Source organism: Pinus tabuliformis, chromosome 6 (genome assembly GCF_031772625.1).
Source record: "Pinus tabuliformis cultivar Carrire ecotype Pingquan chromosome 6, CPIR1, whole genome shotgun sequence".
NCBI classification, from domain to species: Eukaryota; Viridiplantae; Streptophyta; class Pinopsida; order Pinales; family Pinaceae; genus Pinus; species Pinus tabuliformis.
Window position 1 is genome coordinate 1,809,049,701 of NC_142292.1, and position 15,287 is coordinate 1,809,064,987.

Below are 15,287 nucleotides of genomic sequence, written 5' to 3' on the forward strand. Positions count from 1 at the left end.
GATCAAAGAACCGAGGTTATATTCAGATCAAATGGATGTCTTGTTCGTGATCTTGATAGAGGTAAAACAGTGATCAAAGGCAAAAGAACTCCAAATAATATGTACATATTTGAAGAAGGACAACAACAATGCTATCTGAGCAAGGATGATGAGCACTGGTTATGGCATCGGAGGTTGGGGCATCTAAGCTTTTCACAAATAAGGAAAGCATGCAAATATCAGGCAGTTCGTGATCTTCCAGATATCAAAATTCTTGACAATACCATATGCAAATAATGTCAGTTTGGAAAACAAACCAGAACTAACTTTCCAGAGAATGAAGGATCAGTTAACATGCCTCTTGAGCTAGTTCATACAGATACATGCAGTCCATTCAGGAAAAGAACACCTAGAGGAGAAGAATACTTGATATTATTCATTGACGATTTCTCCAGGTTTGTCTGGCTAGGACTTATGAAGCACAAAGATGAAGCATTCGAAAAATTCAAATCCTTCAAAGCCTTGGTTGAAAATGAATCAGGTCACAAAATTAAGTGCCTCAGATCCGACAGAGGTGGGGAGTTTACCTCAAATGAATTTTTCGATTTCTGTGAAGAACATGGGATAAGAAGAGAATTCTCTACAGCTAGAACTCCTCAGCAAAATGGAGTTGTGGAAAGAATGAACAGAACAGTCCAACAAATGGCTCGTGCTATGCTTGATGAATCAGGAACTCCCGCAACTTTCTGGGGTGAAGCTGCACATGTTGCGGTTGTTATTCTCAACAAAACAAATGTCCGGGTGAACAACACTCAAACTCCTCATGAGCTCTGGAGTGGTAAGACTCCTTCCGTAAAGCACTTCAAAATCTTTGGGAGCAAATGCTATATCAAGAATATTGATGAGCAGCTTGGCAAACTTGAACCTAGAGCAGATGAAGGCATTATTCTTGGTTACTCTCCACATAGCAAAGCATACAAATGCTACAATAAAAGACTTGGCAGAATTGTTGACAGCATTGATGTAGTGGTTGATGAGAAGGGATACATTCCTAGGCAAGTACATCATGAAGAAGAAGATGAAGGCTACCCCCAACGACAAAATAATGAAGAAGAAGAACCTCAAGAAGAACCTCAAGAAGAACCAGAAGAGCAAACACGAATAGAAGAAAAGACTCCATCCAGATATGTTCAGAAGAATCATCCAGAATCTCAGATTATGGGGCAGAAAGAAGCAGGTGTACAAACAAGAAGAACAGTCGCAGAAGCTTCAAGCTATTGGGCATTACTCTCCTCTACTGAACCACAAAATGTGAAAGAAGCATGCAAAGATGAATTTTGGGTGAAAGCAATGGATGAAGAACTTGAGCAAATCGAAAAGATCAACACTTGGGAGCTGGTTCCTAGACCAAAGGATAAGAATGTTATCGGAACAAAATGGGTGTTCAAAAACAAATTGAATGAAAATGGAGAAGTAATTAGAAACAAAGCCAGACTTATTTGTAAAGGGTATGCGCAACAAGAAGGAATAGACTTTGAAGAAACCTTTGCTCCTGTTGCAAGACTTGAGGCCATCCGAATGTTCCTTGCTCTCTCAAGTTTTCAAAACTTCAAAGTATTTCAAATGGACGTGAAATCAACCTTTCTGAATGGAGACCTGGAAGAAGAAGTATACATTGAACAGCCAGATGGGTTCATTCTTGGAAATGATCCAAAACTTGTATGCAGATTGAAAAAGGCTCTCTATGGTCTCAAACAAGCTCCAAGGGCTTGGTACTACTGTTTGGACAAATATCTTCATCAAAAAGGTTTTTCAAAAGGATCAGCAGATAGCAATCTTTATATAAAAGTTGAAAATGACAAATTGCTAATACTTGTTGTGTACGTAGATGACATTATTTTTGGGAGCAATGAAGAAGCTATGAGTCAAAGCTTTTCCTCGGTCATGCAGAAAGAATTTGAAATGTCTTTGTTAGGAGAACTGACATATTTCCTTGGTTTGCAAATCCAACAAAAAGAAGGAGGAATCTTTTTATCTCAAACCAAGTATCTCAAAGAGATTTTGAAGAAATATGGTATGGAAGATGCAAAACCAGTATGTACACCCATGGTCACAGGATGTAGCCTCAGTGCAAATGATGAATCTGCAGTAGTACATCAACCAACCTACAGATCTATGATTGGAAGTTTACTTTATTTGACAGGTACCCGACCGGACATCATGCATGCAGTTGGAATAGTTGGAAGATTTCAGGCAAATCCGAAGGAGACTCATCTTCAGGCAGTGAAGAGAATTTTCAAATATCTTCAAGGGACTCAAAATTATGGCTTATGGTATCCTAGAGATACAGATCTTACACTTCATGCTTATACAGATGCAGATTGGGCCGGAAGCGTGGATGACAGGAAAAGCACAAGTGGTGGTGCATTCTTTATGGGTTCCAGACTGGTATCTTGGTTCAGCAAGAAACAGAGTTCGATTGCCTTGTCTACAGCTGAAGCGGAATATGTTGCTGCTGCATCTTGTTGCACTCAACTTCTTTGGATGATGCAGACTTTGCAAGATTTTCAAATCACTTGTACACCACCTATCCCCATCTTATGTGATAACACAAGTGCAATCAGCATTTCAAAGAATCCGGTTATGCATTCAAAAACCAAGCACATACCAATCAAGTACCATTTTCTCCGGGAGCAAGTACTTGAACAGAAGGTCAAGTTGGAGTATGTTCGTTCTAAGGAACAAGTTGCTGATATTCTCACCAAACCATTGCCCAGGGACACTTTTGAATACCTCAGGCAAAAGTTGGGGGTTGTTGATGCATCATCTTATTGTTAAACCTTTTCTGATTGATGGTACAGGTTCAGGGGGAGCATATAATGCATTGTTGGCATTATGGAGGGTGTGCAGAAGGAGATCTCGGAAGTAGCTGCAATATCTCTCTATCTCTTTCATGGTGGATTATGGTTCTTTGCTGCAGATCTGGTTCATTTTCAGGGGGAGCATGATCATAGGGGGAGCATACCCCTTTGCCCTTGATGTCAAAGGGGGAGAATGAAGCTGAGGTTTGTGAGGTTGCCATCAAGTCCAAAGGGGGAGATTGTTGGCATTATGTTTCTGGTATGGCTATGTGTTACAAATGTTGTACTTGATGGCAACTCCCGTGGCAAGGCCCTCATTTTGTTGAAAATAAAGAAGTACGCAGGAAATCAGATCATAAGGTGCGTACCCGCAGGTACACCATGCAGGGACCGCGTCCAGATACGCAGGCCAGCCGTTCAGGAGGTGCGTCCCCCTAGTGCACACATTTCAAGGCAGAGAAAAGCACATGTGGGGTTTCTTATGTTTTACTCTTGGTATTTAGCCGACGGTTTTGGGTTGTTATGGTGTCGGCTCGTGGTATTGTTCCATGATTTTAGGAGGAGCTTGCCTATATAAAGCAAAGGAGATCACTTCGCTAAATATCTTTTTGCAATTGAATATCTTTAGATCTGAGATATTGGGTTATGGTCTTAAAAGCTTGATCTATATGAAAGGGAAGTTGAAGGCGAATCTGTGAAGGGTGATCTCTCGAGCGCATGATCAGATCTGAGCAACTGTGCCACTCTGGTGGACTGCCTATTCGGCCCTAATCAGAAGGACGCAGGTGTTTAACAGAAGAGCTGCGTGGGTACGTAGTGCAGAAACAGGAGATCTGCGTCGGGACGCAGTGCAGAAAAAGGAGATCTGCATCGGTATGCAGAGTAAAAGAAGGATACCTGCGTCGGTACGCAGAGCAGAAGAAGAAGAGCTGCGTGGGTACGCAGAGCGACGGAGGTTCAGGTGCGTCCGCATAGTAAAAGTACGCGGCGCGATAGTATCTTTGGGTGCATCCCTGCAGTAACAGTACGCAGCGCAGTTCAAGGAACAATGCGTGGGCACGCAGTGCGGCAGAAGGATCTCTGCGGGTAGACGCAGGAAAGCAGAAGGTGAACTGCGTAGCGACGCAGGCCACAGAAGGGAAAACTGCGTACCTGTCTTAAAAAGTTCTGTTGATTGAATTTTTCTGTTGATAAGGTGTTCTGGGTTAGTTATGTTATTGCTGATCTGATAACTGTAGTGAACTGTAACTTTCATGTACTTGATGTTCAATTGATGCTTTATGAAAATAAGTAGGGGGTTGTAGCTCCCTTCCAGGAGAGACTGGAAAACGAGAGAAAGAGAGTTGTAGCTCTCTGCAGGTTGCAGCCTGCGTACTGGTAAAGGACTGCACCAGTACAAAACCATTGTAAAAGAAGTTTCTAAGTTGAAAGAAGATAGAGACATATTGCAGCAGGTGGTTTTCACCCACATTGGGTTTCCACCTTACATCTTGTGTTCTTTGGTGTGACTATCTGTTTTTCCTTGTTCATGCTCATTATTTTATGGTATTGACATGCAAAAATAATTCAAAGAACAAATAAGGAAGATTGATTAAAAGAATTAGATAATACTGATTAACCCCCCCTCTCAGTATTATTTCCAACAGGGGGTCCTCAAACTGAGGATGACCTTATTGAGAATTTAATCCAAAATCCACCTACCAGTGTGCTGCCATTAGAAGAGTTGGTAGGAGACACCCAAGCCAGTGCTTTAGTGGATCTCTGTATGGCTTATCCGACCTCTTCCCAAGTTAAGAATGTGGAATTTGGCCCTGAAAGAACCTTGAAGATCAGTTCATCCCTATCTCCCTCTCAAGAGAAGGAGCTATGCAGCTTATTGAACTGCGATTTGGATGCTTTTGCTTGGAGCTACAAGGAGATGAAGGGAGTCCACCCTTCAGTTTGTACCCATCAAATTTACATTAAAGAGGATTGTAAACCAGTTAGGCAGCCTCAGAGGAGAATGAATCTAGCCCTTAAGGACATTGTCAAAGAAGAATTGAAAAAGTTATTGGATGCAGGATTCATCTACCCCATCTCTGACAATGAGTGGATTTCTCCTCTGGTGCTTGTGCTAAAGAAAAATGGGAAGTGGAGAATCTGTGTAGATTATCGAGAACTTAACAAAGCTCGTAAGAAGGACCATTTCCCTTTGCCTTTCACAGATCAAGTGTTAGATGGCCTAGCAGGAAGAAGTTCTTTTCCTTCCTAGATGGGTTTAGCAGGTATAATCAGATTCAAATCAGCCCAGAAGACCAAGATAAGACCACTTTCACTTGTCCATGGGGTACCTTTGCCTACTGGGTCCTTCCTTTTGGGTTATGCAATGCTCCTGCCACTTTTCATAGAGCAGTACTGAGCATATTCGCTGAGCTAGTTCACAATTCAGTGTAAATCTATATGGATGGCTTTACTCCTTATGGGTGCAACTTCCAAGAAGCATTGACTAACCTGGGAAAAGTTTTAACCAAGTGTATTGAGATGAACCTATCCCTCAGTCTTGAGAAATGTGAATTCCTTATGACTGAAGGGACCGTGCTAGGTCATACAATTTCTCAGCAAGGCTTACAGGTGGATCCCAACAAGATTTCCATCCAAAGGGTTCCACCTCTTCAAAAGGTAAGGGATGTTCAGAGTTTTTTAGGCTTCGTGGGATATTATAAAAGGTTCATTAAAGATTTTAGTAAGCTAGCCTCTCCATTGTTTGGTCTTCTGGGGAAAGATGTTGAGTTTATATGGATTAACATCTTTCAAGAGGCTCTAGATGTGTTGAAGGATACGCTGGTAACTGCCCCAATCTTGAGAGGTCCAAACTAGGCCTTAACTTTCCACATTCACACAGATGCCTCGAACAAAGCTATAGGAGTAGCCTTAGGAAAATTTGAAGAGAAGCTATCGTATGCCATATATTTTGTCAGTAAAAACTTGTCCAAGACAGAATTAAACTATATTGTAACCGAGAAAGAGCTCCTAACTGCAGTCCGTTCCATAAACAAGTTCAAACACTACGTCACTGGTTATCAAACATTCGTACACCCTGATCATGCTGCAATTAGGTATTTGATGAATAAACCTGATTTAAATGCTTGTATCATTAGATGGTTACTTTTATTGCAGCAATTTGATTTGACCATTGTTGACAAGCCAGGTAAGGAAAATGTTGTTGCTAATTTTCTGTCTAGACTAGGTTTGCCTGTAGGAGAAGAAGGGGTGGTGGATGATCAACTGCCAGATGAACACCTGTTTTCTATTTCAATACTCTCGCCATGGTTTGTTGATATAGCAAATTACTTGCTTTCAATACAATTCTTGCCACACCTATCCTCAAAAGAGAAGAGAAGGATTGTGAGGAAAAGTGCCCCATTCACCTGGATTGGGGGCAACCTGTTCAAACTTGGCCTAGATCAGATTTTGAGGCGTTGTGTCAGGGAGGAGGAAGTTTTTGACATCCTCCTGACCTATCATGATGGACCCTGTAGAGGCCACTTTGCAGCAAAAAGAACCGCTTTCAAAATTCTACAAGTAGGCTACTATTGTCCCACTCTTCATTAAGATGTCAGAAGGTACATCAACCAATGTGACCGATGTCAAAGGATGGGGAAACTGACTCCAAGGGATGAAATGCCCCTCCAACATCAAGTGAATTTCGAGCCATTTGAGAAGTGGGGCATGGAATTTTTGGGTCCCATCAACCATCCTTAAAGACATAAGTCTTACATCATTATGTGCACAGACTACCTGACAAAGTGGGTAGAAACAAAGGCAATCAAGGCAGCAACAAAAGAAAAAGTGGCTGAGTTTTTGAGGGAAAATATCTTCTATAAGATTGGCTACCCAAGAGAATTAGTCACAGATCAAAGAAGCTAGTTTACCTCTAACCTGATTGAAGACCTGCTTGCTCATCACAATATTAAGCACAGAACATCCACCCTTTATCATCTGCAAGCAAATGGGTAGGTGGAAGTCACTAACAGAACTTTGGAAGAGATCTTGACTAAAGTGATGAGCAGCAACAGAAAGGATTGGGTAGATCGCTTGGTTGAGGCCACCTGGGCCTACAACACTACTTGGAAAACTACAACAGGTTTCACACCTTATGAGCTAGTCTAGGGGAAGAAGGCTTTGTTGTCCATAGAATTTGAATACAAGACATTGAGGTTGGAAGCTTAGCTAGACCTAGATCTCAGCCATGCACAACAGGAAAGACTACTTCAACTGAATGGACTAGATGAAAAACGAATGCAGGCCCTCCTCCACTCAGATGTGGTCCAACTCCAAAGAAAAGTATGGCATGACAAGCACCTTAAAGAAAAGGAATTTTAACTAGGAGATTGGGCACTGTTATATGATTCAAGATACAAGGATTTCAAAAGGAAGTTGAGGACAAGATGGTTGGGACCATATACAATGGAGAAATGTAATGACAATGGTTCAGTCCTTATCAGGACCATTGATGAAGAAGCCATGCCCATGCTCATCAATGGGCATCGATTGAAGATCTGCAAGAAGGCCCTTGCTAAGCAGGAGTTCATTGAAACTCTAGATAAATCAATGTTGTTAGTGGAGCAGGCCCCTGTCTCCACCCCATCCACATTCTGAGCACCAAAAAAAAGGAGAAAAAAGAAAAAAGAAAAAAATAGGAAAAAAATAAAATATCCTTGGGTGAAAACCTCTTGGAGGTGCCCAAGGCAAGCAGTGGGGGTGAAAACCTCCTAGAGGCGCTCCAACTATCTCAAAAAAAAAAAACACAAAAAAAAAAAAAATTGACTTCTGTTGAACAATTTGCACGTTGCAGGAAGGACATTGCAGGTTAGGAGGATCGTGAAAAACAAGGATAGAGGTTAGCACCAGGTTGCAAGCATCCCTCACAATCAACTCCTCCATGACCACTACCCTTTCCTAAGATTTGATCTCATTTGGGCCAAAATTTCACCTTCTACAAGAAGTTCTGTGTCTACTACAGGAAGTTTTGTGTCTTCTATAGGAAGATCCTGTAGAACCCACAAATGAGCAAAACTGATCTCAAAAGGGAATCCAAAGTTTGGGAATCTACCTATGAGACCTAAAAACATCCCCGTTTCTATCCATCACCATATGTCACCCTCTTCCATCTCTTTGCACCTCCATTGCACCGATTTCTCATTTGTTCCTGCACAGTCACACACAAACAAACCTGTTTTCTTCATATTGCTAGCAAAAAGTCTTATTGACAAATCAAGCAATAGTTTTCTCACTCACCATGCCTGTCAATCTCCATATCGACCCCTCAATAGCTAGAACCCTCGTCAGCAGTGTAGCCCTGCTCATTCTAGTTTGCAATCCAAGAGGAGAAGTAGCTACAGGACATCCTATAGGAATCCTGTAGCAACTGATCTGTCTGGAAGACATACTCTGTCGACAGGGACAACCAAGAACGAAAACAGGGACATGAAAAGATCTCTTCTTGAATGTCAGAATTTCAGTAGTTGTTGAAGCCAAGCATGCAATGTGCATGCAGCAACAGCACACGAAGGCATGGGTTCCAAAGTCTGAAATCTGCATAACGCGGCCATGACCACGCAGGTAAGTGCCTAAACTCATTTGTCAATTGCATGAATCATATTTTAAAAGCTGCATGCCTATGGGAATGGTTCGGATTGAGTGGAATCAGTGGCGAGTCAACTGGCCACCCTCGGACAGTTACATATCCTTGTGGGATCCAAACAAGCCCCATTACATTCAAAATTGCCAACACGTGTGGAGTGTCCATTCAGGGAGAATTTGTCAGGACTAGTAGTGGTGGCGATAGATAACGGCAGAGAGGAGGTGATGGTGGTTAGAAACACGCCAAAACATTATGGCTATGACGTCGAACCAACGGTCTGGTCCGGCCACCTCATCCCCTCACGATGAATCATGCTACAGTTAAAAGATGCCTGGCCGAAACATGCACCACCTTTTGTTCACTCTACACTTACAATTTCCTCAACTGGAGTACACATCCACCACTTCCAAAAATAGTTAACCAGTCATCCTCCACCAGTTTTTCTGCTTATGCTCGAAAATCTCCCACGTACCGGGCTTGCTCGGAGGCACAATGGCATTTTATAGGAACCAGGGGCCTTCTACAGGAAGGATTCTATAGGAAAGGCAAAACAGCTTTACGGAGCAGGAAAACCTGGGATTTTCGTTGAATTTGGAGCTCCAAATGAGGTAGGCTTAAAAAAACTCCTCTATGCATGGTGTGTTTGTGCAAGGTGGTGAATTGAATGACATCAGATTGAAAAATTAGAGGAAAAGTCTGCCTATGTATTGGAAGTAAAACCTTTGCCTGCGCATTGCACTGAATTTCCCCAGTTTCTCTGCATCAAAAATCTCCTCCACATTTTATTTTTGAATTCTCCTGTAAGGAAGACATATACAGCCATAGAGTCCAGCCTGGGTGTGAAGAAATTTTGAATTTTCATATCTACATGTGTGTTGAGAAGGGAACCTGATCCTTATGGTCTATCTGTAAAAACAAAATTCTTCCTTTCATAATCAGAAAGTCGAGTTCTAGGTGACAGCGGTTTTCAAACAAGAGGATTGTTTCTAGTTGATATTGAACACGAGAAATTCCTTCTTGATTTCAGTGGAAACCAGATTCAACTATCCTCTGTTTCAGATTGGATGTTTAGTTGCCTGAGCATTTTCTTTTCTGATTAAAACATAAAAAGAGCACTCGCACCATGCCAAGAGGATTCATAAGGAAAGAACCATTGGACTCTAGCAAACTACACGAGTATCCTGATGTGGTGGACCTTTTCACCCGAGCAAATTGGATATCCTTCTTTGACAAAATTCATGGTCATGATGAGGAGATAACTGAGGAGTTTTTAATGTCGCTAAGACCACAGTGAAAAACACATGCCACAGTTAGTTTTAGGGGATTTAACCTAGAACTCACCCTTGAGCTCATCAGTGCAGTTACTAGACTACCATTGGGGCTCCCTTGGAGCAAAGAAGAGAGATCATTGGGCCAAATTGTTAGGAAGTCATTCTTTCTGCCAACGAAGCATCTTGTAGAAGACAAAAATCGGGTTAGAAGAACCAGCTTGCCTCCTCTCTGGAGTGAAGTCAGTTTCCAAATTATGAAGTACATCACATGTGAAGGGATGTTTAGCATCATCTATGGATATCATTTCAGGTTTTTGTGTGAACTAAGGCATGGGATTGACTTGCCTCCAGCCAAGAAACTAAGCATCCCCTATTTCGTTCTTCAGTCACTAATTGAATGTGGTATAATGCTCAATGAGGGGATCCCAGATCAGTTGCCCCCTCATGGGCTCATCAAAATATTGGTGGAAGATGCTTTGCACACCTACACTATCCCCATATCTTGGGAAATCTTTTGAAACATGTCCATGGATGACAACATTAGAACTTTGGCTGAAAACATCACCCCATCCAGTAGTGAGGAGGGAGAACAAACTAAAGAAGGTGAGAAAAACAATGATGAAGGAACACAGGACACTGAAGCATAGAAAGAACAGAAAGAAAAAGGGGAAATGGGCTAGATTGCTGAGCCTAAGATAGAGGAAGAAACAACAGCAAAGACACCAAGGGAAGAGAGGATGTAGTGTAGAATAGAGAAGGCCAGAAAAGCCCAAATGAAGGCTTCCATAGCCAAAGCAGGCACACAGAAACAAAAGGGAAAGACACACCCTGAAATCTCAGCAACACAAATAGAAATAGTTGACACAAGGATTTCTATAAGAAGCAAGGAAAAAGGATAGCAAGAGGAGAAATCACCTGAGATATTGGCAAGGGAGGCCGTAGCTGTGCTTGCTACCTTAAGCACACCTCCAAAACAAAAATGGAAGAGAAAGAGGCAAACCTCCATGTACTTTAAAGTAAGGAGAAGCACAAGGATAAAAGTGGGCAGACCCTAGCCACAGTCAAAGGAGCCATTTGTCATTGAGGACACAACAACTAAACCAAAATAAGAGTCTCCTTCAAATATGTCTATCAACTATGAAGGAGGAATCCCAGAAACCTCCACCTGGAGAGAGAGAATTAGGATGATGGACTCAAAGGCAGCTCTACAGGAAGCTGAGACATCTCTATAAGAAACTCTGGCTAAGTTAAAAGAGACCAAGAAATTGGAGGAAAATGTAGCCAAATCATCACATGGAGAGGAAAAGACCAATGGGATACCGGAACCAAGCCCTCAACCTAGCTTGGGCTCATACTACAACCTGTTAGAGAGTGGGAAAATTATCCCACAAAAATTTGATGTGCCACTCTTCTTTGCATTGGAATAGGGGAGGATCAGAACACACACATGTATGAAAATTGCCAGATCTAAGGGAATTGAGGACATAGGCCACATGGAGGAGAAGTTAAAAGAGTTAAGAGGATTACTGGGCATGGTCAAGCATGTAGAAAGTTGCAAAATATCCCGGTTGCAGGAGGAGAATGAGCTGCTAAGAAAACAATTGCAGCTACAGGAAGTCCACAAGGAAGGTAGCCCGTCCATTTTGGGAGGGAAACAGGAGCAAGAAGGACCTCCAGAAGACAAGGACACAACTGAGAAACAACAGAAGGAGGAAGATCTACAAGCTAATGTGGAGATTCTCACAAAACTGTTGCAAGAACAGGAGTCATAGGCAACATAAAAGATAAGGGGTTTAAAACAACAGTTGCAAGAAAAAGATGCCCAGATGGCCTGCATGGCTAGCTGGGTAGTAGAAGCCTTACAATGTAGGAAACCTGCCAAGTGATATGCCTTATATCTTAAGGATCAATGGTTGCAATTTCAAATTAACACCTTGGCCCAGAGGGGCACCATTCCATTTTAGAATTACCATCAATTTATGGACTTGTGTGACAGTAGCTTAGCAAAAGATAAGGCCAAGTTATCAAAGTTCTATTTACACAATTTTGCCCTTCCAAACATGAATTTGTGGGACCCCAATGCTTCAATGGGGGATGTGCAACTCATGGCCATGGCCTCTTGGTTAAGCCATGAGGAAATGAGGGTAGTAGAAATTCGGAATGTTATGGATCTTCTGGTTCTGGAGCCACTCATGATCAAAGCAGAACCAGAAGATCCCTTAGATTTAGTGTCTGCCCATCAGCACCTCACCAACAACCCCCAGGTTCACCGAGACTACATTGAAAGACAAGCTCAGGCCATTGCTCACTTTGAGGACATGGAAAGACTGTTGGGGGATAACTGCATTCATACATGCATAAGGAGATGGAACACACTGTCCCACAGTCTGAAAATCAGAGAATATTGCTCCCCAACAAGGATGAGGGAGGCCTTGGCAAGAGTACCACTCTATAAATAGTCAATGCAAAATCTGCAAGCCAATTGGATCGCCTTAAAGTTTAATCCTCCTTTGCTTTTAGGACTGCTGGAAGGGGTCAAAGAAGAAGAAGAGCATAGGCAATGGGAGGGAATAGAGAGAAAAGCAAGGTTTTATGACCAAGAAGAGGACATCACCTCGAAAGCCTAGGATGTTAGAGAGGCAGTCAAAGCAATCAAATATGATGAGCTGGATTAGTTGCTTAGAGGATGAGCAACACATTTAGTAGGGGGTAATGATGAGCCCCAAAAATGGGTAACTTATTGGACTCATTTTGTCTATTATTCTTGATTAATCCACCATTCCTCATAGTTTATGCACACTTTTGAGTATATTTATGTTAATTGAATGAATGAGGTTAGTCACTTGACCATGAAGTCTAATACGTGCTTATTGCAGATTTTTGGACATCTTTTGGACCAATGTCAAGCATTTATGACCCAACTGATAGCCAAATACGAGGGAAAAAGGCTGAGGATTAGTAGGAAGGGTGTATCCTACACTAAATGGCCCCTTCCTCAAGTTCTCCACCATCAGCTCAGAGTTCAGCAACCCACCAAAGATGATTTCCAAGGGCAACCAAGCAACTTTTGTGAAGTGGTTGATTACTTACAGTTTTGAGCAGCCAAGCCCCTGAAGTTAAGGAGGGTTGTTGGAGGTCCTCGTGGTGCATAAGTAGGAAGGCTTCAAGCCTTGGTATTTTAGCTCTTGAATAGTTTATTTTGCACTCTGGTGCTGCTCTACCTTTCAACTCATTTTTGAGCTTTTGCTGTAAACATTTTTGTGACATGGTTATTTTTTGAGTAATGGAGATAAATTTCACTTTGCACTAGCTCTGAGCATTTCTTAGGAGGCTGTAGCTCTTGGGGTTGGGCCCAACCCAAGTGCCAATACCTCCTTTGTGTACTATTATGTGTTTTCTTTGCATTCATAGAATAATTTCTGCTATTTAGGTTAAGATCTTGCTTTGTTACTTAGGTTGCTTTTGATGGTTAAAATAGATTTTCATGCTTTAGGCTGATTGGACAATTTGAATAAAAAAAAATTCTTCAAAATAGGCCATCAAGCAACCCTTGATCTCACCTCTCCCTCCTTGGGACCATGAGCTAAGACCAAGGCATACTTGCTACCACAAAAACACTGTTTTTCCTTTCAATGGAAATGCAAGTGTTGGATTTTTAGATGAAAAATTTGATAGCAGTTGTGCTTGCATATTCAGATCTGTTCTTTGTTAGGTTTCCATAGTTATCTTGCATGATTTACTGTTCACAACTTGTTGTTCATCATGATTCTAGTTGCTAGGTTAGATTAGGTCAAAGTAGATAGATCTTTGATTTTTTTAGTATTCCTTTGATTATTTTTGAGAGATAGTGTACAGATCACTTGTAATCCATCCTTGCCTATCCTTCCTCCCTCACACAACCTGCTTCAACCCCAAATTCAGGATTCCTACCCTTCATTTGCCACACTTTGCCAGTTTGACCTAATTTCTTCATTTTTGTACAACATTGCTCCCTCCATTCTTGAACAAATCCAACCGACTTCATCACTCCTTAGTCTCATTTACCAGGTCCTAGACCTCTTCATAGCCTCATCTAACCTCTATTTCCACTTTATCACCATTTTTCCTCCATCAACCCTCAAAAATACTCTCTCGACCCTTCCTGTAAAACATCCTCTAGAACCCTTGCAGACTTCCTGTAGAAGATCACGTGAACAGTTTATCGAGATCTGATCACTGTGTAACTCTTTGGAAGGGTTCTAGGGTCCCCTTAAGCCCTCTTCTCACCTTCCCAACCTCGTACAAATTCCCACTCCATTTACTTTCACCTATAAATCCCTACATAGTTAAACATAGTTAAAGCACATGCATAATAATCCTGCAAAATTACTCAAAAGTACAAAAAGATGTGTTTTCCATATTTTCCTTCATAAGTAGCTTACTCACATGAATTTCACCATTCCAAGAGTCAATGGAATTCATTTCTGCAATTTTCATCTCCTTTCTTGCACCAGTAAGGCTAGTCGACAAAACTAGGGTTTGCTAGGGTTTGCGTTTCCTTTCAGCTTTTAGCTTCTTTCTACAAGTAGATTAGCCTACTTTGAGTTAGATTTCATCCATCATAGTTAAAAGCTTCTTATAAGAGCTCATAGAAGTTTTCTTAAGCTCCTAGCGGACTTGTGCCAATTGATCAAGTGACAGCCTACGACAAGAACTAGTACTTGTGCATATAGCACCGTCGCTTCCAAGTTTGTTATGAACTACCGAGTTGATAAAAGTAAAGAAGGAAGTCCCAAGAGTTGCAACATCATTGCTACAATACTAGAGCCCACTAGTTGCAACTCCTAGAGTTACCAACTTTACTTTATCAACCAAGGATTTCGTACAAACTTGGAGGTGACAATGTTATTATGCAACAGATGCATCATTTTACTCATGTCACTTCTAAACTGGGACAATTTACCATTAGGATTCCAGACCAATCCTCTACTCAACTAAAGGGATTTTGGCTACTGATAGTGAATGTAAATCTAATTCTAATGTAGGGAAAGCAAATGCATGTATATTTAGGAAATGAAAGCTACCAAATGGTAAATGCTATGAAATTTCATAATCATGTAGCTATGAAATGACACAAATTACTTGCAGAATGGAACTATGCTAATTTTTCAATTGATAATATAGCTATCAAGGCTTCTTGAAAATAGAAAATTACTCCCATCTTGTAACTTAAAAATGAATGCATTAACTATCTCATTCACATTTTCAGAAAATGTCTTAATTGCTAACTTTAAAAATATAAAAGCTAATCCTATATGATCTTGGAGGATGGAAAGGAATGGGAAATATGGTCTAGGTGGAACTTATGGTTGTAAAGTATAAGATGAGGGGATGACCTACTCCTATACTAGGCTATCCTATCATTTCAAGCCAAAGCATGATAAAAATAGGCTCCTACGAGTTTTCTACAGGAAACTCCTAGACGATGTCCTCATTTGCTATAGGATGGCTTGAACTTCTACAGGAAGTTAGGTGAGAGTTTTTGGAGGGTGAGAATAGTGAGATAAGGTGTTG